Here is a 7,874-nt window from a genome sequence, read left to right on the forward strand (position 1 = left end):
ATTCGGTTTATTCATAATGTACAATACTGTCTTCCAAAGAAGTTATTTAATAATACAACAGGATAGAACTAAACTAAACTAAACTAAACTCCTTCCGAACAGGCCATGAAGGCCCAAAGGTATCGACCGGCCGCCGTGTCATCCTCAGACCACAGGCGTCGCTGGATGCGGATATGGAAGGGCATGTGGTCAGCACACCGCTCTCCCGGCCGTATGTCAGTTTTCGAGACCGAAGCCGCTACTTCTCAGTCAAGCAGCTCCTCAGTTTGCCTGACAAGGGCTGAGTGCACCCCGCTTGCCAACAGCGCTCGGCAGACCGGATGGTCACCCATCGAAGTGCTAGCCCAGCCCGACAGCGCTTAAATTCGGTGATCTGACGGGAACCGGTGTTACCACTGCGGCAAGGCCGATATAAAAGGATAGTGCTACAATATTCACTAATTTCTCGACAGGAACTACACACACCACATGCACTATACTCACATGCAGGGTGTTACAAAAAGGTACGGCCAAACTTTCAGGAAACATTCCTCACACACAAATAAAGAAAAGATGTTATGTGGACATGTGTCCGGAAACGCTTAATTTCCATGTTAGAGCTCATTTTAGTTTCGTCAGTATGTACCGTACTTCCTCGATTCACCGCCATGATTTCATACAGGATACTCTACCTATGCTGCTAGAACATGTGCCTTTACAAGTACGACACAACATGTGGTTCATGCACGATGGAGCTCCTGTACATTTCAGTCGAAGTGTTGGTACGCTTCTCAACAACAGATTCGGTGACCGATGGATTGGTAGAGGCGGACCAATTCCATGGCCTCCACGCTCTCCTGACCTCAACCCTCTTGACTTTCATTTATGGGGGCATTTGAAAGCTCTTGTCTACACAACCCCGGTACCAAATGTAGAGACTCATCGTGCTCGTATTGTGGACGGCTGTGATACAATACGCCATTCTCCAGGGCTGAATCAGCGCATCAGGGATTCCATGCGACGGAGGGTGGATGCATGTATCCTCGCTGACGGATGACATTTTGAACATTTCCTGTAGCAAAGTGTTTGAAGTCACGTTGGTACGTTCTGTTGCTGTGTGTTTCCTTCCATGATTAATGTGATTTGAAGAGAAGTAATAAAATGAGCTCTAACATGGAAAGTAAGCGTTTCCGGACACATATCCACATAACATATTTTCTTTCTTTGTGTGTGAGGAATGTTTCCTGCAAGTTTGGCCGTACCTTTTTGTAACACCCTGTATCTACTGAAGAGACAGAAGTCATTGGTCATCGATGTGCACATACATAGACGGCAGTAGTACTGCGCACACAAGATACAGAACGGCAGTGCGTTGGCGGAGCTGTTATTTGTACTCAGGTGATTAACATGGAAAGGTGTTCGCCGTGATTATGTGTGCACGACGGCAATTAACAGACTTTGAATGCGAAATGGTATTGGAGCTAGACGCATGCGATTCCATTTCGGAAATCGTTAGGGAATTCAATAATCCGAGATCCACAGTGCCAAGAGTATCCCGAGTATAGCAAATGTCAGGCATTATCTCTCGCCATGGAGAACGCAGTGGCCGAAGGCTTTCACTTAACGACCGAGACCAGCGGTGTTTTCTTAGAGTTGTCATTGCGGAATAACCGCAGAAATCAGTATGGAACGTACTACGAAGGTATACGCTTGGTCAATGAGATGAAATTTGACGTCAATGAGCTGCGGCGCCAGACTACCGACGCGAGTGCCTTTGCTATCGGCACAACACCTGCGGATCCTCTCCTGGGCTCGTGACCCTAGACGACTGGAAAACCGTGGCCTGATCAAATGATTCCCGATTTCAGTTGGCAGGAGCTGAAAAGCCATAGACCCAAGTTGTCAACATGGCACTGTGCAAGCCGGTGATGGGTTCATAATGGTGTGGGCTGTGTTTACTTGGAATGGACTGGATCCTCTGGTCTAACTCAACCGGTCATTGACTATTTGGAGACCATTTACAGCCATTCATGGACTTCATGTTCCCAAACAACAGCGGAATTTTTATCGACGAAAATGCACCCTGTCACCAGGCCGCAATTGTTCGCTATTGCTTTGAAGAACGTTCTGGACACTTCGAGCGAATGATTTGTCCACCAGGGTCGCCCAACATGAATCACATCGAATATTTATGGGACGTAATCGAGAGACGAGTTCGTTCTCAAAATCCTGCACTTTCGCAATTATAGACGGCAGCATGGCTCAGTATTTCTGCGGAGGACTTCCAGCAACTTGTAGATTCCATGCCACATCGTGATGTTGCGCTCCGCCGGGCAGAAGGAGGCCCGTCAGGTTATTATGAGGTATCCCAAGACTTTCGTCACCTCAGTGTACTGAATATTATTAAATGACTAAAAGTGTCACTCCATGTTGCAGGCTGCCTGTCTAATGGCGGGGGTCGGCTGACGCCAATGACTCTAATTACGCCACTGCACGAAACACAAACTCAGATTAGGCAGGAATGGGGATGTAACCGGTCGCGTAATTTTCCCGTTACATTCTAGTGGCAGCCACAGGTGAGCAGACAGCTTCGGTCGTAGTCCCGGTGCGCGGCAAACGCTAGTCGGCTTAGCTGTGTCCCCATAGCGTCTATTTCGGTGTCCCGTTGCGTAACAGTCGTGTGACTCAGGAGATGCCGCCCGGGCGACCACGTCCATCTCCCACCTGCGGATGCGCTGACTCACCGTGGCGCTCATGCCTCTACCGAGCACGCGCCGGGCAGGATGGCGCAGCGGTGAAGCGCTGGACACGTATTCTAAAGGATGGTGGTTCAAATCGCCAGTCGGTAGTCTAGGTTTAGGTTTAACGTTGTCTTCCTAAATCTCTCAAGGCGCTTGACGGAATGGTTCCTTGGTAAAGGACACGGGTCTCTCGAGCGGGTGCTGCAGTACGTGAAAATCCATCGGTATGTCATTTACGACTGTTTATGAGCGGCCGGCTTAACTCCGTCCGCACTTGTCCAGCTGTCGCGTAAACGCTATCGAATGAGTCTATGACAAGTCGTCTAGTTTTTGAACATACCGTAAATTTTGTATCATTTCTGTCCCTATTTTTCCGAAACCAGGAACTTACTGTTGCCAATAAACTTCGTCGCGATAAAATGTCTCCCATGTTTAAGTAGCTTGGTCTCTCCACTTACTTGGGTTAGGAAGCTCTCCTTTTATGTACTCAGTGCCTACTGGTTTGTCTAAGAACCTACAGGTTTCATCACTTTTGGGTTACGGTTTATGTGATATAAGTGGCAAAATATGATCCAAAAAATTGGCTGCAAAGATAAGTGACATTTAAATCTTTTTATCTCAGAAGAGAAACCTAATTTATACTTGAGTTAACCATCATTTGAAAGGGAATTCTGTTCTCTATAAAATAGCAAATTTCCTCTATTGCTTATTTACCTGAGGGTCTAAAAAATGGAAATGAGCGTATGGCATCGTTGGACGGGAGGCCCCATTCGGGGAAATTCGGCCGCCAAGTGCAAGTCTTATTTCATTCGACGCCGCATTCGATGACTTGCGGGCGGGTGATGAGGATGAAGTAATGATGAGGACAACACAACACCTAGTCCCCGAGCGGAGAAAATCTCCAACCTGGTCGGGAATCGAATCCTGGCCCGTTTGCACGGGAGGCCGGCACGTTACCAACCAGTTAAGCAGGCGGACACCTGAGGGTCTAAATTATCAACTAAAATCGCGGTTTCGGGGCATCAGTTTGTATGAATGCATTGTTTCTTGGAGTTCGATAGTGCACTGAAGAGCCAAAGGAAAGGAAATGATACCCCAGCTGCCTAATATCTGGTAGGAGCCCCATGCGCGCGAAGAAGTGCTGCAACACAACGTGGTATGGACTCGACTAACGTCTGAAGCAGTGCTGAAGGGAACTGACACCATGAATATTGCAGGGTTGTCTATAAATCCCGGTAAGAGTACCATGGGGGGAGGGGGGCAGGAGAGATCCCTTCTGAACAGCACGTTGTAAGGCATCCCAGATATGGGAGCTTGGTGGCCAGCGGCAGTGTTTAAACTCAGAAGAGTGTTCCTGAAGCCACTCTGTAGCAATTCTGGACGTGTGGGGTGTCGCATTGTCCTGCTGAAATTCCCAAATCCGTCTTAATCCACAATGGACATGAATGCATGCTGGTGATCAGACAGGGTGCTTACGTACGTGTAACATATCGAATCGTATCTAGACGTATCAGGGGTCCCATATTATTTCAACTGCACACGCCCCACACCATTATAGAGCCTCCACTAGCTTGAACAGTCCCTTGTTGACATGCAGGATCCATGAATTCATGAGGTTGTCTTCATAACCGTACAGGCCCATCCACTCGATACAATTTCCAGATATTAAGTCCAATGTCGGTGTTGAAGGGCCCAGACGAGGCGTAAAGCTTTGTATCGATCAGTCATCAATGGCCCACGAGTGGGCCTTCGACTCTGAAAGCCCAGGTCGATGATGTTTTGTTGAATGGTTCGTACGCTGACACTTGTTGATGGCCAAGCATTGAAATCTCCAGCAATTTACGGAAGGACTGCAATTGTGTCACGTTGACCAATTATCTTCAGTCGTCGTTGGTCCCGTTCTTGCAGGTTCTTTTTCCGGCCGCAGAGATGTCGGGGATTTGATGTTTTACCGGATTCCTAATATTCACGTTCACCCGTGAAATGGACGTAAGGAAAAATCCCTACTTCGTGCGCCGACCATAACACCACGTTCTGACTGACTTAAATCTTGGCTTTTCAGTAGTTGCAAGGGCAACAGTCTGGATGATTGACTGATCTGGCCTTGTAACACTAACCAAAACGGCCTTGCTGTTGTGGTACTGCGAACGGCTGAAAGCAAGGGGAAACTACGGCCGTAATTTTTCCCGAGGGCATGCAGGTGTTGACAGATGTGAAAATTACCGAACTATCAGTTTAATAAGTCACAGCTGCAAAATACTAACGCGAATTCTTTACAGACGAATGGAAAAACTAGTAGAAGCCGACCTCGGGGAAGATCAGTTTGGATTCCGTAGAAATGTTGGAACACGTGAGGCAATACTGACCCTACGACTTATCTTAGAAGCTAGATTAAGGGAGGGCAAACCTACGTTTCTAGCATTTGTAGACTTAGAGAAAGCTTTTGACAATGTTGACTGGAATACTCTCTTTCAAATTCTGAAGGTGGCAGAGGTAAAATACAGGGAGCGAAAGGCTATTTACGATTTGTACAGAAACCGAATCTCAGAACAGAACGATTGGGCAACAGTTCATTTTGTTCAGAAGAAAGATCTCCAGTATTTTTTACGAATTGTAGTTCAGGAAATAGCAACTTGAGAATCCAAATTATCAGAAGTGCATTTTGACAAGTCTTCTTTACTTGCAGAATTCATCAGATATTCAGAACAAGAATACAAAAATACATCTGTAAACATAAAATCTGATTAAGTTTTTTTAACAGTCGATTAATTTTTTCTTGTGTAACACGATTAAAAAAAACTGAAAATTACTGAGTGACCCTCACGTTTCATTCATCATTCAAGGAATACTAAATTCGAGTTTGCGTTTACTACAGCATTTCAACAATCTCCGACGTAGTAATTGCAATGGGATTCCTTATTTGATAATTGTAGACATTCATGAAAACAAGCAATCATGTAAAATTGATATTTTGTATAAAAAAGAATGCTTTTTGAAACGGTCGTTAACGACAATGTGGGTAAGACGTCATTTTCCAGATACAAGAGTATAGATGTCACTTACTTTTGCAGCAAATGTTTTTATTCAACTTCACTATCACATTCTTCCAAAAAATAAGCCCAAAGATTAATAACACATGCAAGTTATGTAAACAACCGACTATGAAAAAAAATACAAAACCAGATCCCCCTAAGCCATCTACGTGGAGAAATCAAGTTACTTAAACATGGGAGAAAGTTTATTGGAAGAAAATTTATTGACAACTTCAAGATCCGCTTTGAGCAACAATAGTGAAGCAAACGACACAAAACATTCAAAATATGTACGGTGCAAACAGTTCAAGCAGCTTGCCAAATTTTTCAGATTTACCACAATTAATTAAAAAGTACCGGACTAGCCCTGACAATCAACAATCAACACTGCTTGGCGGCGCGTGTTTCCACACTACACGCTGCCAAAACACTACCTTTATATGTCTTGTCAGTCATTGTGGATATTCTGAGGACTGATAGGGGAATTGTATCCGTTTACCGTAGATCCCATTAGCGAACTGTAAGCGTTTGTGAAAGTTTTCACACTGTAGCTCTTGGCGAAGAGAAAAGCCATAAACATTAACTTCGTTGGCGCCCCATGTCGGATGCCACCTATTCAGTACAATAGCACAAATTGATAATATTGTCTTCTTATTTCTAGTTGATGATCACAAAAATTTAACGAGTAATTAATTTCAATCCGTAATGACCATTTTCAGATTTTCGGAATGTCGGTCTTTTGAAGGTGGTAATTATATACCAAAATTAACTGCCTATTGAAATTTTGTGATCACTAACTGACAATAATCTTTGGAGCAAAGTGAAGCAGTTGTATGAATATAAAGAGCTCAGATGGCAAGCCAGTACTAAGTAAAGAAGGGAAAAATTAGAAGTGTAAGGAATATGTAGGAAAGATATACAGGAGAAATGAGCTTCAGTGCAATATTACAGAAAGGAAAGAGGAAGTAAATGAGCGGTGAGATATGATATTGCCAGAAGAATTTGACAGAATATTGAAAGGCCGAAGTGGAAACAAGGTCACTGAGATAGACGGCGTTCCTTCAGCATTACTGAGAGGCTTGGGAGTACCAGCCGTCGTTAGACTATTCCACCTGGTATGAAAGAAATACGCTCAGACTTCAAGACGAATGTAATAATTCGTGTTCCATAGCATGAAAGTGATGGTAGATGTAAATACTACCAGACGATCAGTTTATTAAGTCGTGGTTGCAAAACACTGACACGAATTATTTACAAAAGAATGGAAAAGTGATAGAAGCCTAGCTTGGTTAAGATCACTTTGCGTCTCGGAAAGATGTAGGAACACGTGAGGCAATAATCAATTACGACTTATCGTAAAAGATTCAAGAAAGGCAACTCTACATGTGTGGCATTTCCAGATTTAGAGAGAGTTTTTGAAACTGACTGGAATACACTCTTTAAATTTCTGAAGGTAGCCGGGGTGAAATACAGGGAGTGAAAGATTGCTTACGACCTATACAAGAATAGCGTGGAAGGATCTGAAAGAGAAGCAGTAGTTGAGAAGGGACTGAGGCGGGGTTGTAGCCTATCTGCGATGTTATTCAATCTGTACAGTCAGCAAGCCATAAAGGAAACCAAGGAGAACTTTGAAGAGGAAATCAACGTTCAGGAGGAAGAAATAAAAACTTTGAAGAAGTTTGTCGATGACATTGTAACTGTGTCAGAAGCCGTCAAGGACTTGGTAGACCAGTTGAACGGAATGGACAGTGTCTTGAAAAGAGATTTAAAAAAAAAAAAATGTTCAAATGTGTGTGAAATCTTATGGGACTTAACTGCTAAGGTCATCAGTCCCTAAGTTTACACACTACTTAACCTAAATTATCCTAAGAGATTGCAAGATGAACAGAAACACATGGGAAACAAGGGTAATGGAATGAGTTGAATTAAATCAAGTGATGCTGAGAGGATTTGATTGGGAAATGAGATTCGAACAGTAGTAGACGAGTTCAGCTATTTGCACAGCAAAGTACACTCCTGGAAATTGAAATAAGAACACCGTGAATTCATTGTCCCAGGAAGGGGAAACTTTATTGACACATTCCTGGGGTCAGATACATCACTTGATCACACTGACAGAACC

This window comes from Schistocerca piceifrons, chromosome 3, assembly GCF_021461385.2.
Source record: "Schistocerca piceifrons isolate TAMUIC-IGC-003096 chromosome 3, iqSchPice1.1, whole genome shotgun sequence".
Lineage (NCBI taxonomy): Eukaryota > Metazoa > Arthropoda > Insecta > Orthoptera > Acrididae > Schistocerca > Schistocerca piceifrons.